Genomic DNA, 14,020 nt, shown 5'->3' on the forward strand with positions numbered 1-14,020 from the left:
TTCCATGCTAGATTGGAAACTAAAAATAAAGTTTTGAGTATGTCATACTATGCTATCTTGGAAGTTGGAACCATTGATGGCCATTCGCTAGAGTTGTAAACTAATGCTGATTTTGAATTTTAAAGCCAATGTCGTTCACAAGGCACATAAAGGATAAAATGGTTTGTCAACGATGTTCTGAATAGTCAAAACTAATACCTAAAATTTGACAGTATCAACATCTGCCTTGCAAATTATATGGCCTTCAGAGTTCAACATCTGCCAGGCCTAGTAAAACCTCGATCATATCAGTTGGATTCAAGAACAGTTTCAACCTTGGCATTGTCCTTGCATAAGCCTCTGGGTAGCCAAGGCATTCTTGAGTCTCGGCAAAACCCTTTCAAGCAAGAACTTCTCGTGCTTGGCCTTCTCCTCCTCATAAAAGCCCGCAAACTCAGCTTCCGAGACCGGTTCATCATCATCATCGGAACTGTCCTCCTCAGAGTCTGCTACTGCAAATTAACACACAATATAACACACATGCATTGGATAATCAGTGCTAAACTAAACATATATACAAGGTCACAACACAGCTTAATAACAAGATCACAACATCATGAAGATATATAGCGCGGTGAATCCATAACATAGATGAGCGCTGGATTAGTTACATGGATATATAGATATAGATAGATAAATAGACCGATGATAGCACAGAACAGCATTGGTGGACCGATCAGGCCTACTAAATCCTCAATTTAGCTTGGGTGGGCAAGAACTTCTTGTGCTCCTCGTTCAGCTCATCATAAAAGGCGTTAAACTCGGCATCTGAGAGTGGACTATCATCATCACTGGTACCTTCATCAGAGTCTGCTACTGCAACTTTGGTGAACTGCTCTTTGGTCTCACCAATGGTTGAGTCGGCCAGAACAGTGTCTTCCTCGTCGTGCCCGTCAGTCGGCGCCTTCCTTTTGGCGGAGCAGATCTTCAGAGAACACTCCGGCTCGACGGTGGTGCCCTCCATGCTTGGTTGCGACGAGGGATCTCAGCGTCCGATCGGGCGGAATCGCCGGTTGCGTGAAGGCGGAATTGGGGATTCTGGGGTAGATGGCGGTGTCGTCTCGTCGTATATAAAGGTGGAGACGAGGGGGGCCTAGCATGCTTCCCAGGCTCAATTGCCCACTCGGCACGGAGTCTGGTCTGTCTACATCTAGTCTTCCTTTTCTTTTTCCCTCCTTCCCCCTCGCACCTTGGGCCAACAGGCCTCTTCCACTTTCCCACTTTTGTGTCCCAGCCCGACTGCTGCTTCACTCCCACGCGCTCGTTTTGTTTGATTTTGGTAGCCAAGGCCGCTGACCAACCTCTCCGTTTTCAACTCCTTCTGGTGGCAGTCCCAAAAAAACTCCTTTTGATGGTGTCTTACTTTTTTGGCCGCTGCTAGGCGTCATCCGGCTGACGCGAGGCAATTGTAAACCGCCTTATCAGCCATTGGATGAGGCGTCGCGCGGCCGTCCAATTTGCGCCAATGAAGGGACCCTGATCACTGCAGCGCAGCACCCGCTCCATAGCTCTTCGTCAACGGTCATCCTCCCATCTGAAGCAGCCACACCGGCCACAACTAACCAGCCATCTAATTCAGCGCATGCATGGCCATCGACTTGCAGGACTACAACAGCGTGTGTTTCTCTTCTAGCTTCGCATCCTTCTCCCGTGTCAGATCCATCAGGGCGGTGCTTCGGGACTGAGATCCCGTGCCTCGCTCAAGGCAGGGCACGCTATGCCCTGAGGCCCAAGATCCACCATCCGCTCCCCATCCGACGGACTGCGGCGAGTCAACCTAAAATTGGACCAGTCTGCTCGATCCTCGCACGCGAGACAGCCTAAACCGTGGGAAACGAAGCGCACAACGAACGACTCTCCCGCGGGAACTGCCGTGGAGCTGTGCCGTCGTCGCCGTCGTGGGGAAGGGCACCATGGGATCTCCGACGGCGGCCATTGGATAAACGGCGCCGGCAATCCCCTCCGCCCCACGGCTTCTCATCCCCGCCCCGCTCCGACGAGCCCTCAGCTACGACGACCGCGTCCGCCCTCCCGCCCCGCTTCGACGAGCTCCAACGAGCCCTCAGCTCTGACGACCGCGTCCCCTCAACCGAGGTTCTCCCCTGCGACCCATGCGACCACTCCGGTACAGAGCAAGTTATCCCCTGTCCGTCCTATGTCCATCCCCTGTGCGTCCTCTGTATATGTATATTTCGAAACTGAAAATTGTGCTTGCTTGTTAGTTTAGTACTGAAAATTAGCCATGTCATTGGATTGTTACTTCAATAATAAAAATAGTGCTGGAAAAATTTCTGGTTGTGTGTTTCTTTACCCTATATTGTCTCCATTGTCATGCATTAATCTGAGGTTTGATTGATGTTTTTATTGTCTTATTTTACAGAATTCCTGCTGATTAGTGTGCTGTGCAATTGTGAGTGTTGTGCATTTGCAAGTGTTCTGCAATGGGGGAAATTGACAAGGGGATGCCTCAAATTGGCATGAGGTTTAGAAAACCGGATGAAGCTTGGCTATTTTGGGTTGCATATGGAGGCCGTGTTGGGTTTGATGTGAGGAGGAGAAACAAACATGTAAGCAAGATGGATGGTCAAGTGACTTCATGCAAATTTGTTTGTTCCAATGAGAGTATAAGAAAGAAAGGGATAACAATCGATCATGAGCCAAAGCGTGTTAGAGCTGAAAAAAGAACAAATTGCAAAACTCGCATGATTATATCACTCGATCGAGTAGCAATGAATTACGAAGTTACAGATCTTGTGTTGGAACACAATCATTACCTTCAATTTCCACAAACATGTCACTTGATGGCATCACAAAGGAAGATTTCGGAACTACAAGCTTTTGAAATAGAAGCTGCTGAGGATTCTGGAATCATGCCCAAAGCTGCACATGAGCTTGCTTGTCATCGAGTTGGTGGACCATTTAATCTCGGCTACACTTGTCGTGATCAAAAGAATTATTTGCGAAGCAAGCAGCAAAGAGAGTTGGCTTTCGGTCAAGCCGGTAGTATGTTGAAGTATTTTCATGACAAAATGATTGAGAACCCATCTTTCCAATATTCTTTGCCGTTGGATTGTGAGGAAGATATAGCCAACATATTCTGGGATGATGCTAAAATGGTTCTTGATTATGCACACTTTGGTGATCTTGTCACATTTGATACAACATTTGGCACAAATAAAGAATATAGGCCATTTGGTGTTTTTCTTGGACTCAATCAGTTTAGAGAAACCACCATTTTTGGTGCAGCCTTGCTATTTGATGAAACATGTGACTCATTTACATGGATTTTTTGAGACTTTTCTAGCTTCACATAATGGGAGGCAACCTAGAACTATTTATACGGATCAAGATGCAGCAATGGGGAAATCTATAGAGAAATTCTTCACGGAATCATATCATGGATGGTGCACCTTTCAATAATGCAAAATGTTGTTAAGCATTTATGTCCATTGAAGGGTCAAGAAAAAGATGAAGAGGAGGGTGAAGGCAGCGGTGAAGATGAAGAGGAAGAGTCTCATATTCTCACAGATTTTGGTGAATGCATGTATGGCTATGAGGACAAAGTAGAGTTTCAAGAGGAATTTAACAATATGAGAAGTAAAGTCCACAAGCAAACATGGTTAGATAGTATCTACAAGTTGGAAGAAAAATGGGTTGAATGTTATATGTGTGATGTGTTCAGTTTGGGAGTGAGAAGTACACAACTTAGTGAGAGCTTCAACAATTCATTGAAAAACCATTTGAAATCAGATTTTCATATTGTTCGGTTCTTGATGCATTTTGAGAGGACAGTGGAGGTAAAAAGAACAACGGAATTGCAATCTGAATTTGATCAAAGGAAGAAGTTGCCAAGAATCCTGATGCACACACTTATGTTGGTGCTAGCAAGCAAAGAATACACTCCAATTATCTTTGAATCTTTTAAAAGTGAATATGAGAGATCCATGGCTGCATGCGCTAGAGTGTTGGATGGAAATAACAAATTTGGGGTTGCTATTGGGAGTTTGCATGGTGATTTAGAATTTGAGGAGGAGCACATAGTGATTGGTGATCCTTTGACCAAAACAGTGTCATGTAGTTGTGGAATGTTCAGTAGGACAGGAATATTGTGTGGACATGGTCTCAAAGTTCTTGACTTGATGAATATAAAGACATTACCAACACATTATCTCTTAAAGAGATGGACTAGAGAAGCACGCAACGGAAGCATACAAGATAGACAAGGAAGGAATGTGGTAGAGAATCCAAAGTTTGATGCTCAACTTTGGTACAGGGGGTATCTGTTGGGGAACGTAGTAATTTCAAAAAAATTCCTACGCACACACAAGATCATGGTGATGCATAGCAACAATAGGGGAGAGTGTGTCCACGTACCCTCGTAGACCGAAAGCGGAAGCGTTAGCACAACGCGGTTGATGTAGTCGTACGTCTTCACGATCTGACCGATCAAGCTCCGAATGCACGACACCTCCAAGTTCTCCACACGTTCAACTCGATGACGTCCCTCGAACTTCGATCCAGCCGAGCTTTGAGGGAGGGTTCCCTCGGCACGACGGCGTGGTCACGATAATGATGTTCTACCGACGCAGGGCTTCGCCTAAGCACCGCTACGATATGACCGAGGTGGATTATGGTGGAGGGGGGCACCGCACACGGCTAAAAGATCTAAGAGATCAATTGTTGTGTCTATGGGGTGCCCCCTCCTCCATATATAAAGGAGGGAAGGTGGAGGGGGTCGGCCAAGAGGAGGAGGCGCGCCCAAGGGGGGCAATCCTACTCCAAGTAGGTTTTGCCACCCTTTCCTATTCCAACTAGGAGAAGGGGGAGGAGGAGGTGGAGAGAAGGAAGGAGAAGGGGGGCCGCCACCCCTTCCCTTTCCCAATTCAGATTTGGGCAAGGGGGGCCGCACGCCACCTCCTGCTGCCTCTCCTCTTCCACCACTTTGGGCCCATGAGGCCCAATAACCCCCCCCCCCCCCGGGGGGGGGTCCGGTAACCCCCCGGTACTCTGGTATCTATCCGATAACCCCCGGAACCATTCCGGTGTCCGAATATAGTCGTCCAATATATCAATCTTCATGTCTCGACCATTTCGAGACTCCTCGTCATGTCCGTGATCACATCCAGGACTCCGAACTACCTTCGGTACATCAAAACACATAAACTCATAATATAACCGTCATCGAACTTTAAGCGTGCGGACCCTACGGGTTCGAGAACTATGTAGACATGACCGAGACATGTCTCCGGTCAATAACCAATAGCGGAACCTGGATGCTCATATTGGCTCCTACATATTCTATGAAGATCTTTATCGGTCAAACCGCATAACAACATACGTTGTTCCCTTTGTCATCGGTATGTTACTTGCCCGAGATTCGATCGTCTGTATCTCACTACAAGAAATATGTCAACTTGTGACCACCACTATTAGTCACTGAATGGTCACAAATTTCCATTTGTGACCTTTTTGTGACCAAAAACATAAGGTCAAAAGCTGGCCGTCGTAAACTGACTATAGCGACCTTTCTTCTGGAATGGTCGTAGACGTTTATGACCAAAATACGTCTACTGTGGCGTTTTGGTCACTAGCAACCTCCCCAGGCCACGTAGGCATCCAGCGTGGCAATCTGACGTGGCACAAGATTCAGCCCGGTCCAATTCGATTTTCTACATGGGCCTAGCCCAACAATTCGGCCTATTTGTGTTTTTTTCTCATATTAATTTTGGCTAGGTAGATGGGCCAAGCCCAACAATGAAGCCTTCTCATTTTTGGGCCTAGGCCTTTTTATTTTCTTGGCCTTCAGCTTTTCACAATTGATTTTTAAGCGATTTTGTTCATTTTCCTGAATTGTTTGATTTGTGCCTTTTTAGGGCCCAAATAGTATTTGTTTCATTTTGATGTATCAGCAATTAATGATCTGATCCTCAAAAAACAATAAATAATCAACATTTCCAATATTTCAATCACACAAATTTTCATAAATGGCGACCAATATGAGTATATTATATATATTACAATCATGTGCTAGTTCACATCATCCAGGAATTTAGAACACCCAGGAAGTGTAAACACCCAGGAACATCCAGAAACATCTCTGAAGTAAACACCCAGGAACACCCAGGAACATCTATGAAGTAAACACCCAGGAACATAAAACACCCAGGAAGATAAAACTAGCTACAAAGATGAAGTGTTCCCTTCTTCGAACTTCTTCAGCCTAGAGCTCCTGTAGAAGAGAGGAAATTATGTTATCATGGCTGCCAATGAAAGCAATATCTTCTAGCATAAACAAGTAGGAAAAGAATAATGAACAGAATAATAAACAGATACATAAGCAGCTAGGAGTATGGATAACAAAATAATGAAGTATGGATAACCATAGCAACACTAGTATACTGTTGCTGAGGCATTAGTATAATGAACAGAACTTCCTGAAGTATACTACTGCTACTGCTAAGTTTGCATCGGTTTAGAGATCTTATAGAATAATTTGTTTATGCCTGGAATGCATCAGCTTGCATCAGTTTGTACAATACTAGAAAGGGCATATAAAACAACAGAATTGCATAGGGCAAATAAAACGCGTTAACCTGCTCTTGCTCTACACTTCAACATGGATAATAAATCTAACATCGATGGTTGGCATCATCCTTGCGTTGGCTAGTTAAAACTAAGAGCAGCAGAGCAGATATGTGTATTACGCAGACAAATAGGGGTGCTCCTGTTGGGTTGCAACATGAAAGAGCCATGTTTATTACTGCTAAAAAATACTTAGCGACCTCAACAAATTATTATCAAAGGAATGGTAACGAATCTAAGGGTTTATTTTTGGCAAACTATCCAAGGTTGAGAAATGAAAAAATGCAAAAAAACGTCGATCTGCTGTAGTTGTTTAACCATCACCACACTAACGAACATGTGTTCAAGAGAGTCGTTTGATCCAAAGAATTGAAGACAAATAAACGAAAGAGAAAATTTTCAATTCTATTCCGAAGTATAGTCCAAGCTATATCTAACTTCTGATGAAATGCATAGGTCCAGCCGATGACTACACATCAGCAGCTACTTCAGACATTGGCTGGAGAAATGCTTATCTTTTTTATTCTTCAATGACGTAAAAAGAAATGACAACATAGCACCAACAACAGTAGACCCTCACAGCCAACTAATATACTAGAACTAGATCAACCAAGCATTAGTTTTAAAAAAAGCTCGGTTTAAGATACTTCAACGACGTAAATCTCAGTAGCATCTCCTTGTAACATCATATGCTCAGCTGACAAACGATTCACATGCAACTCCTCTACATTATATCAAACCAACACAGAGAGCTGCATCTCTAGATGAGGAACAAAAAAACATTGATAGCATGCTAGGCATCAGTTTTAAAAAGCTCAATTTTAGATCATCAAAGACCGGAAAGGCCATAGCGGTCTAAATGTTTCACATCCTCTGCCCAGCACAACATCATCATCGTCACGGAAATTCCCTAAACAGTCTGACTTCTCAAATGGCAGATTCACCTTCCGAACCATGTAGGAGAAAAACATCAAGACCATGGAATCAACAGGTAATCGTACCTTGAGCAGCAGAGCATGCGCCTCAGACGATCACGGGAGCACGATCCCGCCGCATTGCCTTGCTGCTGGCCTCATCGGCGCTTCACCATTGGCCAGAGGAGGAGCAGCCAGAGAGTCCAAGACTGTAAATGCCAAAGAGAGCAGCGAGTAAAATGAACTGGATTTTTCTGCCGCTAAATGAATGCTATATACCTATGCTGCTACTAAATGGTGCTTGTGCATAACTGAATTTTGCAGCTGGCACTGAAAGTTGACAGACAACTATTGCACTAAACTTTGCTGCTACTAGTATGTGATTTTCAAATGAGCTTATGTAAAAACATAGCTTGCGCATGTCCAACTAGAAAGGACATGGCAGATACAGCTATGTGAGCTAGCCTGATAGGTAGGTCAAGCAAATTGATTCAGTGAACTGGGAATGATCTAAGACGGACAATAAGAATGGAAAGCAAACATTGAACCCCACGTTGATCTAAAACTTTGGGATTCAAGCAAGAAGTCGCAAATGTGCATCCAAAATGCTCCTGTCAACATTATTATTCAAGGTAACATGCCATCAGCATCAGGAACACTGCTCAATGATTTGTATGTGGCATAGACATGATCCAGTTATCATGATACAATGACCATCTTGTAAAATGAAAGGCATGTGCTGCTCATTACAATTATTTTAAGCTGAGTTTTTCTTTCTTCTCTTTTATTTATGCAAGCGGAGATGTAGCAGACAGGGAGGCAGGGAGCCATCACATATGCATGTATGTATGAAGCAGAACATGAAAAGAGCGACATATAATTAACTTGATTGACATGACATGGCAGGGTGTTTTTGTAGCCGATGCCAAACAGCACCATCGCCACCACCGTTGCATGGAAGCATCAAAAAAGAGGAGCCTGGCACGATGAACCCCTTGTACAGAATCAAATCCTGCTGCACAAGGACAAGAGAAATAAGAAGATAATACGAAAGCTGTTGAACAAAATCATAGGATGCCATCACGTAGTCCAGACAAATTGAACACACACACACACACACATATATATGTATGCATGCATGCTTCTCAAAGTTTAATTCCATAGAATTAAAGTGCTTCCGATAGTAACCAAATTATTTTAATACTCAGCCATCCAGTACCACATAGGAAGCAAATCCTAAAATAAAAATGCACTTCTGAACAGAGCGACACACTACAAGAACTTACCAACAGGTTTGAACAATGGATGACATACAGTACAAGAAAAAGAGCAGGAGAATGGATTCTGATAGACTACACAAGATGATTGCAATGACTAGGCTACAAGTTAATACAATTAACACAAGTTAATGCAAGCCTGATGTACTACTCAGGCTAAGAAGAAGCAGGTACAGTAGTAGTTTTAGCACACTAGTACATGTGTTAAAATGGAAGCATCGTTGCTGGGTTATATTAATAAATAATCCAAGTGTTGCAATAGCCAACAAAATAAAAAATCTATACACATGCATAGACCACAACACATTTACCGACATTGATGGACTGGACAAACCTAACACATACTTATCATACTAATACAATACAAGATAATGCATTAGAGTGTCTGGATTTGCATGAACAAGATGACCAGTTTCACATCGGATTTGCTTGAACATGTAAAGTATGTATTAGTGTAAAGCCTATCAAGTATTCGAACTGTGCTGCAGTTTAGTTGAGTTGCAAGTAGAACTATAGTGAATATGCTATTCTAACTTCTGTGACTGAAGAAAAATACACACCGTATGTACATCATTTGTGCTAAACATTAGCACACAATGTTGATGCTACTATGCAACCACAAATTAAATCACTGGACACCGAGGCCGGAATGGAGCCAGAGTGGACCAAGCAGCCAAACTGGGACAGGTTGGATGATTTTACCCTTGAGTAATCTAAGCAGCACCTCGGATAGGGGGATGAACCGACATCCTCCCCCTCTGCACACTATCCTCTCTTCAGTATCACACCCGAACCATCGTCTTCCTCGACACCCGCAGCACCTCGGCTTACCATGGTGATAGACTGCACAAACCCCCTTCATGAATCAGATCATATCTAATCAAAAGAAGCAGAGGAGGGGAGGGGAGGGGAGGGACACCTCCATGGCGTCAGTCGTCAGTAGGGTGGGTCGGAGGGACACCTCCATGCTCCTCCTCTCCCTCTTGGATTCCATGATGGCATCTCGTACGACGGAGGGAGGCACTCCTCCTCGTCTTCCATGGCTCCGGCGCATGGTGGTGGCATCCCGGCGAGGGCGGCGTCGCAGTCGCGTGCTCCGTTGTGCTGCCCCGTCGAGACGCAGGTGGGTGCAGATCCAGCGCCGGCGCCGTCCTGGCCCCGTCCACATCCATCCATGGGTGGTTGAGGGGCGAGGAACTCCTCATCCATCCCCACGGCAGGAGGGAGAGCTGCGGATGGATGGATGTCGTCGGTGGTGTTGGGATTGGGGGGAATCGGGGGGGAGAAGGTCTTGACCGGAGGAGAATCAGGATCAGTTTGGTGGGTGGGCTGGAGCGGCGGGGAGAGGACTGGATCGGGATTGGGAGGAGAGGGGAGAGGGATTGATTCAATCAGGGCACGTCGTAGAAGGAGCTCAGGGACGGGGAGGAGGTGACGACGGCGGCGATGAGACGAGGACGAGGAAGGAGGAGACAGGCGGCGGCGCGGGAGAGAGATCTGGATGGAGCGAGGAGAGGGGGCTGCTAGGGTTTGGGTTAGGGAGAGAGAGACCTGAGAGGTGAGTGAGAGCCATTGGATCCGTCGGATGTGGACGGTTCAGATCGGCTACATTGGGGTGATCCGTGGGAAGTGCTCTCATTGGTTCAGAAAATTTATGATTTGAAATAGTTTCTAAGTACTAAAACTAGGAGGTTTTGTGAAGCAACTATCAAAAATATTTTCCAAAATGGCTCAACTAGATTTATCACTAAAGTTAGACCACATTTTATGGATGATCACAAATTTTCATGCATTTTTTATCTTTCTAGCTATTTTTAATCATTTTTTGAGTGCTCAACTTGAGTTCTTTTTGTGAAGGACCTACCATATATTTGTTGCAAATTGGACCAAATCATTTTTCTAAAATACTAGGCCATATTTGATTCACAACTAACCCAATGGTTGGGTGTGAGAAGCCTTGATCCACCTCTGGTGAAAAAGACAAATTTCCACTGATTCAGTAGGAAGCGGGTCAAATTTGAACTACAGCTGCCTCATAGTTTGCTCTTTATTTTTTCAAAAAATAATTTCTAGGTACATAAGTGTCTATTTAATCAGAGAAACATCAAAATTATTCCAAGATTCAACCACTAGCTAGGAACGGTCAAACCCACCGTTTTGCTCGCATTTCGAAACAGGCATAAAAAATTCAAAAAAATCAAAAAATTGGAAAATCTTCGCATTGTGTCATTATATGTGACCAAGTTTCCAGGAAAAATAATAAACTTGTTATACGACAATTATTTTTAAAAAGTGTTCCCAAAAATGAGCTATCATGCGTGAAGATTCAGGGTTTTCAAGCCAAATGATCAATCTTATGGCCACATTCATGGCATAGTTTGTTCAAATGATCTCATATTGTGCACAAGGGTGCATCTTGGAATTCCAAACAATGTTGACTAAGGGATTTTTCATTTTCTTTGCACAGAAAATTCATTTTCCATTTTCCGAGTGCCCGAATTGAGTTCTTTTTGTGAAGGACCTACCATATATTTGTTGCAAAATTGGACAAAATCATTTTTATAAAATACTAGGCCATATTTGATTCATAATTGACCAAATGGTTGAGTGTAAAAAGTTTTGATCCACCTCTCATGAAAAAGACAAATTTCCGCTGATTCAACTGGAAGCGGGTCAAATTTGAACTGTAGCTACCTTCTAGTTTGCTCTTTATTTTTTCCAAAAATCATTTCTAGGTACATAAGTATCTATTTAATCATAGAAACACCAAAAAAAATCCAAGATTCAACCACTAGCTAAGAACGGTCATTCCCGCCGTTTTGACCGCATTTTGAAACGGGCATAAAAAATTCAAAAAAAATCAAAAAATTGGGAAACCTTCGCATTGTGTCATTATATGTGGCCAAGTTCCTAGGAAAAATAACAAACTTGTAATACGACAATTATTTTAAAAAAGTGTTCTCAAAAACGAGCTATCACGTGTGGAGATCAATGGCTTTCAAGCCAAATGATCAATCTTATGGCCACATTCATGGCATAATTTGTTCAAATGATCCCATATTGTGCACAAGGGTGTATATTGGAATGGCAAACAATGTTGCCTAAGGAAGTTTTCATTTTCTTTGGACGAAAAAACCATTTTCCATTTTTCGAGTGTCCAAAAGGAGGTTTTTTTGTGAAGGACCTCCCAAATAATTGTTGCAAAAATGGACCAAATCATTTTTATAAAATAGTAGGACATATTTAATGCACAATTGACAAAAATGTTGGGCGTCAAAAGTTTTGATCCACCTCTGGTGAAAAAGACAAATTCCCGCCGATTCAGTAGGAAACGGGTCAAATTTGAACTGCAGCTGCCTCATAGTTTACTATTTATTTTTTCCAAAAATCATTTATAGTTACATAAGTACCTGTTTAATCATAAATACATGGTTTGATGGCGATACGTCGAGGTTTGGGCGGTCGCCAAGGCCCCCCAACTCTAGAGCGCGTAAACTCGCATGCCCGACGCGTGGTCACCGCGTGACTGTAGCGTTGCCATGTGTTCTGGGCAGCCTAGGCATGTCTAGTGGGTTGGGCACTCCCCAGGTAGGTTCTAAGAAGAAAATTACAACATAAGATTCTCACGAGGAGACCGATCGATGCTCAAACATGAATTAGCAGCCAAGTGTTTGATTAGCGGTACGGGAAATGCACATGGCCAATGGGCATGAGTTTTTGCTGAGGATGCTCATCTACTAAGAAGAATGTCTTTGCAAATTTTCATATCAAAAGGAGGATCCTAGGTGGTACTTGCTTTGCAAAGTACCACACTGGAAAGAAATATGAATGTTGAAGCTGGGCTCAAAATAATGAATGGATTGAGCTGAAATTTGGTGGAGGATGGTTATTTGGGCATTGGAAAGAACCGTAGAAAATTGATACCATTTGGACATGCCAAAGTGGTACTTCCTTCACAATGCTCTTCTATGGACAGAAACTTGGGAAAACTAGTGAGAGAAATTGGATGAATGAAATGAGCTCAAATTTGGTGTAGGTAAGTTACATAGGTATGGTTATGCCTTGGTAGATTTTCAGATCATTTGGGTAAGCCTAGCTAGTACTTACTTCACAAAGCTTCTCTCGAGGTAGAAACTTTGAAAATTTCCTGAGAAAGATTGACTAGGAAAATGGAGCTGAATATTATCATGTGGAAATGATTTAGATATGGAAGAGTGCCCAAAGAGTTTGAGGTTAATAGGAGGGGTCTAGATAACACTTGCTTTGCAACGTGCCAATTTGGCCATAAAATATAAATTGAACCTGGGCTCACATAGATAATTTTCCTGAGCTGCAATTTGGAGGAGGGTGATAATTTGGGCATATGAAGAAACTGTATAAATTTCATGTCATTTGGATATATAAAAAAGGTACTTCCTTCACAATGCTTCTAGGTGGACAAAAACTTTGGAAATTTGCCGAGGAAGATTTGCTAGGCAAGTGGAGCTGAATTTTGTCATGCGGTAATGATTTGGATAGGAAAGAGTGCCCAAAAATTCCGAGGGCAATCAAGAATATATAAATAGCACTTCCTTCATAAAGCGCTGTCGTGAACAGAATAGGAAAATGAATATTGTTGAATTAGTTTTGAACTAGGCAAGGAAGGATTTTTACATATTTGATGAAGATATGACCCAAAGAATTTATGAGATTTTTTTGGGAATTTTGGGAATGACAGAAATATAGGTTGCTTCACAACCTAGGGCAAAAACTGCCACATGGACATGACACATAGGCAAAACTGATGAGGTGGTGCCTAGTCATAGCAACCCACCACAATTTACAAGGTTATGACCATCTATATTGGTCATGATCAGCTAGAAATAAGGCAGCAGACCAGTGCTATCTGCTTTATGACCATTTCGTGTAAGGAAATTACGACCTTTCTGACCAAAATGGTTGTTATAGTTTAGGTTTTGGAGCCCCCCGAACAACTTTTGACCAATTGGTCTGAAATGGTCATAGATCTATGACCAATTCTTCCAGGGTCACTAACAGAAGGTCACAAGTTGACATATTTCTTGTAGTGTCTCAATACCTAGTTCAATCTCGCTACCGGCAAGTCTCTTTACTCGTTCTGTAATACATTATCCCACAACTAACTCATTAGTTACAATGCTTGCAAGGCTTGAGTGATGTGTATTACCGAGTGGGCCTAGAGATACCTCT

The 14,020-nt window shown here is 43.1% G+C and overlaps 2 pseudogenes; both read right to left on the reverse strand.

Annotated features, from left to right (window-relative positions):
• Positions 1-7,231: 7,231 nt before the first annotated feature.
• Positions 7,232-7,316, reverse strand: LOC125526088 (annotated as a pseudogene).
• Positions 7,317-7,415: 99 nt separating this feature from the next.
• Positions 7,416-7,500, reverse strand: LOC125526087 (annotated as a pseudogene).
• Positions 7,501-14,020: the final 6,520 nt, after the last annotated feature.

The sequence above is a fragment of the Triticum urartu genome, chromosome 7 (genome assembly GCF_003073215.2).
Source record: "Triticum urartu cultivar G1812 chromosome 7, Tu2.1, whole genome shotgun sequence".
Lineage (NCBI taxonomy): Eukaryota > Viridiplantae > Streptophyta > Magnoliopsida > Poales > Poaceae > Triticum > Triticum urartu.